Below are 13,050 nucleotides of genomic sequence, written 5' to 3' on the forward strand. Positions count from 1 at the left end.
TTTCTGACTTTGATGGAGTTACCCATCTTTACACTTTTAGAACTGAAAACAGACTCTGGCAATCTCTATGTTTTCTGTACATATGTCAATATGAATGGTTACATTTCTCAATCAACTACCCACCACCAGTGAAGGATCCAGATAGACATAAATGAAGATTAACATTTGTTGCCAGGATAAACATTAAAAAAGGCTTTTAAGCCTCATGCTGTAGGACAAAGCTGGTTACCAGATCAAATCAGGAAAAAAATGCCTCCATTGCGCAATCTTTTTATATTTTAAATTCCTGTCTAGCATTTGTTGCTGTCAGAGAGAAGAGTGGGCTAAAGGGACCTATTAGTAATTTCCACATTCCCAACATCAATAGCAGGAGTGAAAGTAACTTAAATTTCTTACAGGTAGTGTTGTATTGCAATCCCCCTGCGGAAGAGCGGGGGAGGCTCCGGGCAGGTGTTTGGTGTGTGTGTGTGTGACGGGTTCCATATGACAATACTCCTAAGAGGGCTGGCTCAGAGCCCTGCTCCCAGCTGTATACTTTCTTACTGGTGCACCACATGGGGGCGCACCAGTTTCCTTTCACCTTTGGCTATGAGAGGTACCATAATCACAGCTGTTTCACAGAGAGAGCATTTAGCAAAGGAAGGTGCAGCCCAAAAGGGAAAAGGATCAGGAGTGAGACAGTATGGCTATGTCTAAACTACACCCCTCTGTCGGCAGAGGGATGTAAATTAGATATTTTGAAAGTGCAAATGAAGCAGGGGTTATGCGGAGATTAGCCTAGAACCCTTTTGGTTTGATACTAGAAGAAGTTGGACCAGCCAATCTAAGTGCTCCCCTCTAGCGCCCCCAGCTGTATTGACTCTTTAGAAGATTGTGGCTGGATGTATCTTTATGTGCGAGATGGCTGATCTAAGAGGAAGAGAGGCATTGTGGTTAAGGTACTGGGCGGAGAGTCAGGTAATCTGTATTCTGTTCCAGTCTGAGCCACAGAATTTTTTGTCTTTGGGCAAAATCACTTAATCTCTCTCTGCTCCAGTTTTCCCATCTGTAAAATTGAGATAATTCTCCTTCCTTTGTCTCATCTATTTAGTCCATAAAGTCTTCAGGGCAAGGCCTGTTTCTCCCTTTGTGTGTGTACCATGCCTAGCACAGTACAACCCTGATGTCAGTTAGGACATCTAGGTGCAATTCCCATATAAATAATAATAATTTAGGTAGAAGAACAGGAAGCGAATGAGCATACCAGGCCAAAAGACCATAAGAGCATGATGTTTACAAATGAAGCTAACAAGAGTTCATAATTCTACACCACAACCTTTTTTTTTAAATATGATCTTTCTTTTCCCATGTAAGGTTATGAAACCCAGCTGGGCTGCAGCATTGCAACACAGATTGTGTTTACAGAGGATGGGCTGCTTTATTTTCCCTTATCAAACTTGGTACTTTCACGGACTGTAATTTCTCTCAATTCTGCTCTTTCTTCCTCCTTTGCAAATGTGCCAGAAAATATGTAATAATTGTACACATTTTGCTGATCCCCGCAGACCAGAGTGAGGAACAGAAAGCCAGTGTTCAGTGAAATCCATCTTCTATCCCGACAGCAGGGAATGCACTGTGCACACACAAAGTGACAAAACAATGTTCAGTGATAGATTAGCATTTGGAGAGATGTTTTTGTGACATTAAGTCTGTATCTTTTGTGGGTGGTATTGTGGCCTAGAGGTCAGAGTGGATGACTAGAAGTCCTGAATTGGTGTAATTTTGGGCAAGTTCCATAAACACTCTGTGCTTCAGTTTCTCCATCCCATTAAATTGCTTAATTAATAGTTCCCTACCTTGCTGAGTTCCTTGGGAGGAAGATGCTTATTATCACATCAGCTGTGTATATCGGTGGAAGTAACAGTCCAAAAAATGAATAATGATAATAAACTGTACCTTACTTACATGTAAAGGTAGCAATTTGCATCCTAAAAATGATGCAACCAGCTTTACAAATATTCAGATCAGTTTTCTCCCTCTGAAAAACAATCACCTCTGCAGTAAGTCTTGGCAGCTGTTTGACAGGGCAGAGCACAGCTTGCTAGCTGGAGTATGTGTGTATGACTGTACCCACCTGGCTGCAACATCAGACCTGTTCAAAGTGCAGGTGATCTGGTCACCCTTAGTTGTTCAACTACAAAGAAAAAAAGCCTTCATGCTGGTATCAGTTGATAGAGATTCTTTTAGCTGAGTGGTAGTAATCTGTTTGTTGGGGGATTTTTGGTTCTGAATATTGTAAATTCCTTTCCCATCAATCACGGACATGCTCTGTACAGCTACAGATTTATAACTATTGTACCATTTACATGCAATGTTTTAGGACCTGAAGTGAGAAATTTCATATCCAGCTGACACCTCAAGAGAACATACCAAGTAATTGGATGAAAGACTGTCATATCCTCCAATGTGCAATCTGGATGGTTGAACAGCTGTGTCCCTTCTATTCTTCAGCCTGGCATGCCTTTTATACGTCTTTGCTGTATGAGCAACCACTCCTGGCCCGCTCTCACACAACTTGTAGCATGCAAAATCACTCCTAGCTGAATGATGTGACGACTCTAGATGGTCACTCATGAACTATGTTGCTGAATGACACCAGCAAATTCTCAAGCTCTGACTTCTTCCTTGAAATGAGTATCTTGTACTGCCCAGCTCTTCCCTTCCGTGCAGTACAAGCACATAGAAGGACTGCCATTTCATTAATAAAAAATGATTTGCACAAATCCTATCATCTCAAATGGAGGTTTCCAAACACTTCAATCCAAACACACACTGGTTGAGATAAAACACGTTTATTAGCTACAAAAAGCGAGATTTTAAGTGATTACAAGTAATGAAGCATAAAAGTAAGAATTGGTACAAAGAAATAAAAGGTAAAATGTAACCAACATCTCACTTAACAAGCAAAGTGAACCTGAAGCAAAGACGTTTTTCTCATCACATGCTCACAGCAGTCTGGATGGATTTTTCAGCCAGGACCATTCCCCCGGTTCAATGATGCTCCTTTGATCCTTCAAATGTTGTTGATGAGTGTCCCCTGATCCTCATTTTTATCTCTTCCTCCTCTTTGAGAATAATCTCCAGCGGGGGTCAAGTGACAGCAGGTCTCTTTATATGGGACTCTTCAGCTCACACCCGGCTTCCTGTCGAAGAATGGCCTCTCAACCAGGCAATAGTCCATCTGATTTTGTTGACACCTGGCTACAGCATCAGTTTGCCTTTGTCTGTGAGGAACTGGTTTGGGCTGCTTCTCCAGATATGCAATGTGCCTTAGTAACATCGTTTAGTAGAATCCTACAACTTTACTTGCAATGTTGCCACATCTATTTTACCAGGACAATAATGACAGTGAAATATGTTTTCATATACCTCACAAGGCATTCTTAGTACATCATTTATCCTACTTTTGTAAAAGTGGTGAATGTAAGAGTAGAGTCTGTCAGAGAGACCCTCTCCTCCTCCCTTCCTTAAGAACAATCTCATCACTCACCCTTAGCTTGCCTAGAGGATAAGATCCTAGCTTGAGTAGTCATGGCTGAAGGCCACTTTTTAACAAACCTGTTTTCTAAATAACTAATTTTAAAGTGACAAGGAGTCCTGTGGCACCTTATAGACTAACAGATGTATTGGAGTATAAGCTTTCATGGGCAAAGACCCACTTAATCAGATGCATGTCACATACATCTGACGAAGTGGGTCTTTGCCCACAAAAGCTTATGCTCCGATACGTCTGTTAGTCTATAAGGTGCCACAGGACTCCTTGTCGCTTTTGCAGATCCAGACTAACACGGCTACCCCTCTGATAATTTTAAAGTATTTAGTATGTTACTTTGGTTTGACAGGGATGGAGGGATTTTGAACTAGCCTAAACTGGATCTGTCTCTTCTCTATTGTGCCCCATACTTTTGTGTGTGTCCTCTCCACAGCTTTTGCTTGTAGTGACTAGTCACTAGGGGCACGTCAGGCTTTCTGGATGTAGTTATAGTGTGGGAGAACAGAGCATCTCTTCCTCATTTCTCCATGGGGAGGCTGGGTTTAGCTAGGCAACATGCTAAGGGAAAGAGAACATGAGCATGACAGTAGGCTTGGGAAGGAATTTTGCAAATATCAGGAAAATAAAGAGAGATTCATTTTAGGTGCTCCTCTGTTAGTTTTGTCAACCATCAGAGCCGCCTGCAGGCGTGACCGCAAATTTACCAGTGAGGCTTCTATATGATGATGGGATTTAATGGAACTTTCCCCCCAAGACTGCATGTCCTCTGTTCTAGGGGTGAGGTTTTTAAATCTCCTAGGCTGAAGGGGTTTTTAAATCTCCTAGGCTGAAGGCATAAATGGTGCATGGACCTTGCGCTGTCCTTCTGATTTTCAGCCAAAGAGGCTGTAGCAGAAAATGTTTATGATGTCCCCGGAGCAGCTAAGCATTCTTTCAGCAGCTCATCCACAGAGATTGTCACCATCTCCATTAGGGTCTGGGAACAGGGTAGCCTTGCTTCTTTCCAATGTCCCAAGGCATTTGTGTGAAGAATGGAGGGATAGAGTGTGGGAAAGAATGGGGGAATAGAGTGGAGGGGATGTGGAGACTTTTTTGCACCTCTGGCATTTATACACTGGCAGCATTTCATGGGCCAATCAGTCTATAGCCAATCAAGAGAGCCTGATCAACCTGGCTCTCCAAGGATATAGAAGAACTAAGAACCTAAGGGTGGAGCCTACGGGCGATTCACACAAAGTAGCTGTGCTGTCTGTACCTAAGCCACCGCTTTTGTAAAGCTCTCAGCACATAAAAAACAAATAGAACCCCCAATTCTCTTGTCCCTGCTCCAACTGAAAAAAGTGAGAGGCAACCTTTCTGCTGGGAGGACAGGAGGGGGAAAGAAAATCCTTTTGTACTGAATTTGTGTAGTAATAGATCTGCTGTGTAATAGCAGTGTTACATGGACCTGCTCTTTAAGTCTCCCATTGATTGCAATGGGCTTTGGAACAGCCCCCAAATGAGTCCAGTCTGAGTATTAGTTGCTTTTCACTGCAAGGCACAGAACTGTAGTGTCTCTAACCCAGGCGGAGAGAGCTGGCATTGTCAGAAAGGAGGAGAAATGGGAAGCTGAACATCACAGTTGCTGTCCCTTTTGCAGGCTTCCCTCTGTCCTGGCCTTCCTCCACCTTCAGATTCCTGTCTTATTTCACCTTCTTAAATGAAAGCCTGGATTAGATCTGTACGTGTTTATTTTCTTCCTCCTTGAGAAAAATCAATGGGCCTGGGAGAGCATTTTATCACGTTCCATTATCCTCAGCTTCAAGCCAGTTAAATGCCAGCCCTCGGAGTCACAGGATTAATATTTACCACTCCAGAGCCTTCTGTTCAGACATGGCCCAGAATGCACCCAACGGGAGAAGGTTGCACTGTTCCATTCACATGGTCCAGTATCCTGCCTCTGAGGGTGGCCAACACGGCCGCTTCAGAGTAAGGCGCAAGAAACTCTGATGTGGCCAACTATGGAATAAGATGCACACAGAAGATGTTTCCTCCTGATCCTGAAAACCCCACGCAGCGGGTTTATATCCTGACAACCCATTCAGGAATAACACTAACCAGCACACAAGCATGCCTCTCCTTTCTCAGCCTTGCTCCAACCCACCTACTTATGTGATGCCCAGAGATGACTGCATAGGCTATACCCAGAGAACATAAGAACTACCATAGTAGGCCAGAACAAAGGCCCATCTAGCCCAATATCCTGTTTTCTGACAGTAGCCAATGCCAGATGCCCCAGAGGGAGTGAACAGAAACAGGGAATCATCAAGAGATCCCTTTTCCGTCACCCATTTCCAGTCTCTGACAAACAGAGGCCAGGGAAACCATTCCTACCCATCCTGGCTAGTAAGTATCAATGGACCTAACCTCCATGAATTTATTTAGCTCTTTTTTAAACCCTGTTAAAGTCCTAGTCTTCACAACATCTTCTGGCAATGAGTTCCACAGGTCACCTATGCACTACATGAAGAAAAACCTCCTTTTCTTTGTTTTAAATATGCTACCTATTAATTTCATTTGGTGACCCCCCCAGTTCTTATGTTATGGGAACAAGCAAATAATTTTTCCTCATTCACTTTCTCCAAAGCTGTCATGATTTTATAGACCTCTATTATATCCCCCCCTTTGTTTCACAAAAGCTTATACCCTAATAAATTTGTTAGTCTTTAAAGTGCCACCAGACTCCTTGTTGTTTTTGCTGAAACAGACTAACACAGCTACTCCTCTAAAACCTGAATATATCTGATTTCCTTAAACATTTTAACTTTCTTTTCTCTCAAAAATAAACTTATAGATATTAGATACCAAAGAATTGGCAACTGCATAATTATTGGGCAAGATCCAAGTTATATATTGAGACCTGGGTACGTGGCTGAGATTTTGAAATCAGAACCCTTTGACTGATGACATTGGTTTTCAGTAACCACTCATCAAAGTCTAGTGCATGGGTGGTGAAACAAGGCTGGGATGCCTAAGGAGAGTGCATTTTTTACTTCTTGTTAACCAATGTGGTGAGACAAAAGTTTATCTTTGTTTCTGACTAGGTATATCTAATAATAGAATAACCACCAGCTTGGGGTGAGTCTGCCCTATTTCTCAGCAGTTTGTCCTGAATTTGGCATCCTTAGCTGTGTGCCCCATTGAGGTATGATGGCAGGTCTTTATGGCAGGGACTGTATCTTCCTATACTTGGGTACAATACATAGCATGATGGGGTCTCAATTTTGTTTGGGGCTTTCAGGCTCCATTGTGATATTGGTAGGAAACGAGGCATAATATTTAGCTGTTATGTAAAGTGTCCTTCAGGCTGACCAGAGCACTAGCACTCTTCAATGGAGATGGTTGAAGGTCTCCATTTTTCAAATGCATTTTGCATTCTATCAAAATATGTCCATGCTCAGGATATTCCGTATTGTGCTTTGCTACCTTTGAAGCAGAGTGAAGCTATACGCAGAGTTTCCATTTGGAAATAGTCCAAATTCAAAGTGAATTGCATCATTACAAATAAAACTCTCTCAGCAGCCAGATAAAAGCACCCATTGTCTTAAAGCAGATGAAGCAAGAAAACATCCCAGGCTACTGTTTTGAAGCATGGGATTCCCACCACATGACCCAAGCTATATCTTAGCATGGCTCTTTTGATACCAAAAAGGATTTGAACTTTGCTGGGTCTGATAGAAAAAAATTACTGGCTATTTCTTTTATGTGTCGAGCCCTCCTCTCATAATTCAATATCTGAAAGCGAGGGGATGTAATGAAAACATTTCTAAAGGACTTAAATGACTTTGAAGCCTAAATCCTATTTTCAAAAGTGGCTTAGAGGTTTTGGAGCCTAAGTCTCATTGACTTTTAAAGGAACTCAAGTCACTTGAAAATTGGGCTGAGCAGCCGAACTCAAGTCCTTTTGAAAATTTCTTATTAGGGATCTTACAAATACTATCATCCTACTGCAACACACTATGTCACAAATATTGCTGTTGCCATACATTTCTATAGTTAACCCAGGACTATCGTCTGACAATTCACTCTGGAGGATTCAGCATTCTTCCTGAGAAAGCAAAGCGCCTTGCCAATAAACACATAGCCTTTTTTTTTAAAAAAATATTTTGTTGCTGTAGAAATTAACAAGCTTGCCCACAACTTCAGGGGGGAACCTGAACCCACTGTTTTTCTTAGCAGGCCTGTGGACCATTTTCTGCTCCCACTGAAGTCAACAAGACTCCCACTTACTTCCATGGGCTCAGCATTGCATTTTAAAATTTGAGTCACTGTTTTTCATATTCTATAAATAGGAGGTATGTGAAAGATTACTGGCCTCAATGTCTTAGACTGCTGCAAGACTGGGCAGAACAGTTTTAACTGCCTCTACACTGACTGGCAAAACATTATTCCCCCCCGTTTATTGGTTTCTTTGGTCATAAAGAAAAGCTTAAATATATAGAGAAATCAAACCAACACAATTCCCTGGTATTACTTGTCTTCCTGGTTTTGAATTCTAACCACTACAGCCTATTTTTTATTTGCAGACAGAACACATCTGTATCACACTGGGACAATAAAGCTGGGTATAGAAAGAGTTCAAAGATGTCTTGCAAAGCTGACAGAATAAGAAAAAAAATCAAGTAAAACACCAAAAGGGAATAATAATAGCATTTCCTTAGCACCCTCCCTTCCCCCAAAAGCTCTTCAGACCTTTCAAACTGCATGTTCCTACAGCGAGAAACATGCTGCAGTATGGGACATAACAGGGAGTTCCAGTGTTAATTCCAATTATTGTAACTTAGATGTTGCTCCTTCCGTAGCCAATGGGTCTGAATAGATCGTTTCACACAACTTGTTTTAATATAATCCTATGCCAGTCTCTGTAGAAGTGGGGCAGGAGATGATGATACCAATTTAGCACGTATGTAATGCTTCATTATACTACACAATAATGAATCCTCACAGCATGTAGGCTGAGCAGCGTGAGAAATTTCTTAGCAGTAAGGCTTATTCTGGAGGGCAGATTAATTTGCAAAAGGAACAGATAAAAGCCCATCTTCTGAGTTATTTTACAGGACAGAGCACTGTAGAATATGCTGCAGGGAGCAATTTTGCACTGGGTACCTTGGGGGGGACAAATTTGATGAGCCTTTTCCATCTTTAATTTTTATGCATCTATTGTTGTTTTGGGGACAATAAAACCCCTGCACAATCATCAACAAATGGCTTGCTTAACAGAGAACCAAACCTTACCATTGGGTGACATTTGGAGAATAAAGGGAACAATATTAGCCCTTTGACTTAATAAAACACTGTTCAAAGTAAAAATCTCAAAAGTATTCATATCTCGCTAAATACCCACTCACAAACAAATTAGAGTTCATTGCTTTTGGGGGTGATTAAACAGCATTATGATGTCTTCGTCAATCAGGCTAAAAATTCATTGATCTCTTGCACAAAAATGCAAAGCCTGCACAGTCACTAATCTGGCTCATTGCATATGGTCGCTAACAAATTGAAAGGCAACTTGGGTCTCTCTAATAATATTAGCTAAGACGGAGCAGGAACATCTATCTCCCCGTACATTTAATAGGCACGCCTTTGGCAAGCCACTGGCAGTACTGCCAACTTCAAGCATTCTCAAATCATGAGTGAGGTTCCCACAAAGTCGTAATATTGGTAGAACTAGGGGGAGGGAAAGGAAATCCCATTTTGTAGACAAGTTTTAGATTTTTTTTAAATTGTTTTTCTTCCTATTTGAACCCAAACCTGAACATTCTGAAAGTTTGTCATAAATAAGAAATTTATTTTGGATCAGTCACAGTTTTAACAAAGGTGAAATATTTCACCCTGATTTTGTTTTTTCTTAGAATACAAATAAAAAATACAAATAAAAAGTCATGCTGAAAGGAGCAATGGAAAGGTTTCATTCTGAAAATGTCAACAGTGAGACATTTTGACATTGTTGGAACTTTTTTCCTATTTTTCCTTTGAAATGAAATTTTGGAAAAAACAGACATAATTTTGCAAAGTGTTTTGATTTTGACAGAACTGTGTTTTCCAATAGAAAACTTTTCCAACAGAGGTTTCCTGACCAGCTTTAGAGTGTCTTAAAAAGTATGAGGGGTTTTTTTTAATGGTAAAAGGTGGGTTCAATTTATTTGCCTTCTGTTTTCTAAGCCTCTAGGCTGCACTTATTTCACATTATCAAGTTTTTTTTTTAAACAACCAGGAGATCTTGAAGTTCAGTTATTTAAAAAATGGAGAGATTCTTATCCAGTCTCTTGATTCCAGTAGCTGGGGCTTTAAGAAAGACACCAAAAACTGCTCTGACCAATGCAGCTATGCCAACTTAGCTCGCAGTGTAGATGCAGCTATGACAATGGACAAATGGAGCTACCATTGTATAGGGAAGTGGTGTTCCTAAACCACCAGAAAAAAAACCTTCTATTAGTGTTGGATGCATCTACACCAGTGATGGGCAACCAAGACTAGTAAGTGGGCCACAAGTGGCCCTCCACTGATGGGCAACCTGCAGCCCACTGGGATTCCACTTGCGGTCCACGCATGCACCCCCTTTATGGCCCCTTCCCCCACATGCCTCTCATATACTTGGGCACCGGAGCCCCGCACTTCCCACTCCCTCCCTCGCCTGATTTGCGCTCCATCCCCACTCCTCCCAGAGCTTGAACAGCTGCCAACAGCTGATTTGCAGCATTCCAGCTGGGGGGGAGGGGGAGGTGCAGGGATGGGGCATGAATCAGGTGATTCATGGTGCTCTGAAAGTGCTGGGAGGGGGTGGAGTAGGAAGTGCAGGACTCCTGTACCCTAGTGCTTGAGAGGCGCATGTGGAAAGGGGACAGCCAGGGGATCTGCAGGCCACAGATGGAATCTGGAATTTGAGGTTGCCTGCCAGTGATCTACACAAAGAGGCTATGCTGGCATAGCTACACTGGTACAGTCTTTGTAGTGCAGAGGTAATTCTATTTCCTGCACCACTTAGTGATCCTTCATAGGCTCCTATTCAAATGATTCCTTGATCCAACTCTGCTTAGCTGGTAAGCCCTGATAGGCTTACACCACAAGTACCCAACCATATTGATAATGTTATTATGGCACAGGGTGGTAGAGAACCAGATGGATTTGTAAATGAGATATCAGGCCCTCTTCAGCACCCTTTCTTCAGGCTTCATCTCTGCCACTTTGAAAGGGTTATTGTTTTCCCTATGAAGTGCTGAGCAAGGGGCATTTTTTACTTGATGTAGTAACTGCAGGGAATCTGACAGCTCCTCTGACAATGTGCTGAAAGATCTAAGAAAAGCAGTTCTTTCTCTCATCACAGTGAGTGCTGCTCCTTATGTCTCAGAGCCACAGAACTGTTCCAGCAAACTGATTGAATTGTTGGAGTGTGCACGTCTGATCAAGAAAGGAGTCCTAAAACCAGCAGGAAAACGTGGCACAGAGGCTAAAAGGAAGTACACAGTGAGGACAGCACCTGTGATTTCTAAGCAAGCTATTTCAGTTGCAAGCATTTGTAAACAACACAAGCTTTGTAGATTTACAGACATGAATGGGGAACCATGAAAGTCATATTAAAGTAACATAGTTTACAACCTAAAGGCATCTCAAATGAGAAGTAAAAAAAAATGTTATCCTTTTGTTACTGCTGTTTATATTCCAGAAGTGCCCAGAGATCCCAGCTGAGATTGCTCCCTCTGTACTAAGCGCTGGGCACTCACGGTACAGTTAATCTCCACCCCAAAGGTCTTACAATCTACAAAGAGAAGGGGTGGACAAAAGGAAATTGTATCCCCGGACGCTGATGGGGAATGAAGCACGGATAAATTAAACTCCTTACCTGAGGTCACACAGGAAGTCTGTGGCAGTCAGGAACTGAATGCAAATCTCTGGAATCCATTCAGTGCCTTAGCTAAAAGGCCATCTATCTACACTTCCTTACATTATTATGTGTAAGTAATGCCTAGGAGTCCCAGTCAAACTCAGGAACAAGGGTCCCACAGGGGCAGATGCTGTACATTCACAGAGCAAAAGGAGAGGCCCTGTCCCAAAGAGCTTATAGACCCTGCTTCTCTGTTTTTAAATGGTAGTGCCACCAGCTGTTAAGAGAATCCTGAACTTGGCTAAAAGAATATTTTCAAAAACTGCAGGGATCTGTCATTTCTAAGGCTATTGATGTAACTTCTGCTAATGGGTTGGGACTCTGAACGGCTTTTTAGAAATAATCAGGCCTCTTGGTTCACCTTTAAGAGGATTAAGTCCTCAGCGGCATTGCCTCTTGCTAATCATTAATACAGATTTGCACTGATTGGCCCCATCATGAAGCACATGCCAAGTCCCGCAATCACCAGGTTCAGCTTTCCCTCCTCCCCCATGTTTGTTATGTACCAAACTGCAGCACCGTTATTCTCCCGGGCTGTAGAACTGTGGGGATCATATCATACTGTTCTTGTTGTGAGCTCACAAGGAATGGAACAGCACCGATTGTGTTATGAGGAGAGGGAGGAAACACAAGCTATGCACTTCATAGCTACTGGCCTGATTGTAGGGTTCATTTATGTTCATGCACTAGACCCCATCCAGCAAAGCACTGAAGCATGTTAATACTATGCACAGGAGCAGTCTTACTAAAATGTATGGGGCTATTAACATGCTTAAATGCATTGTTGGATCAAGGCCTAAGCTGCAAGACGGTGATGTTACATGGCTTTTCTCTTTGACACCTTTAAAACTCTGTCCATTTTAAAAGCTGAGGTGAGCATTTGCTTTCATTTTTTCCCATACCAGCCGTCTACTTATGACAGTGCTGAGGGGAGCACAGGAAAAGGTAAACTGGTCTGGAATCAAGCATCTTGTCAATGATCCTTGGATCCTGAATTTCAGAAGGAATTGGTTACAAATCAACACCATTAAAGTTAATGAGTAGTCCTGTGGCACTGTAGGGTGTGTCTACACTGCACCCTTAAACTCAAAATAAGGTATGCAATTTGAGCTATGCAAATTGCGTAGCTTATTTCGAGTTAATTTCAAAATAGCTTATTTCATAATTTGGTGCTGACTACACAGTGCCAAATTTTGAAATAAATGGCTATTCCAAAACATTCCTTAATCCTCGTGGAACAAGGTTTACAGGGATGTCAGAATAGCGAGCCCGTTTATTTCAAAATAACGGGCTAGTTCAAAAGATGCAGAATAGACATACTCTTAGAGACTAACAAATATTATACCATGAGCTTTCGTGGGTAAAACCCACTTCATTCGATGAGTTGGAGTGAAGGCTTCACGAAAGCTCATGATCTAATATATTTATAATTAGTCTCTAAGATGCCACAGGACTGCTTGTTGTTTTTAAAAGTTACAGGCTAATATGGCTACCCCTCTGAGACTTTTCATCATTAAAGCTGAAATTGTATTTTAACAAAAAAAGTTTCATTGTTAAAAAAGTAGAAATAGGTTTCCATAACAGACAAAAAAAAAGC

This window comes from Pelodiscus sinensis, chromosome 4, assembly GCF_049634645.1.
Source record: "Pelodiscus sinensis isolate JC-2024 chromosome 4, ASM4963464v1, whole genome shotgun sequence".
NCBI lineage: Eukaryota > Metazoa > Chordata > Testudines > Trionychidae > Pelodiscus > Pelodiscus sinensis.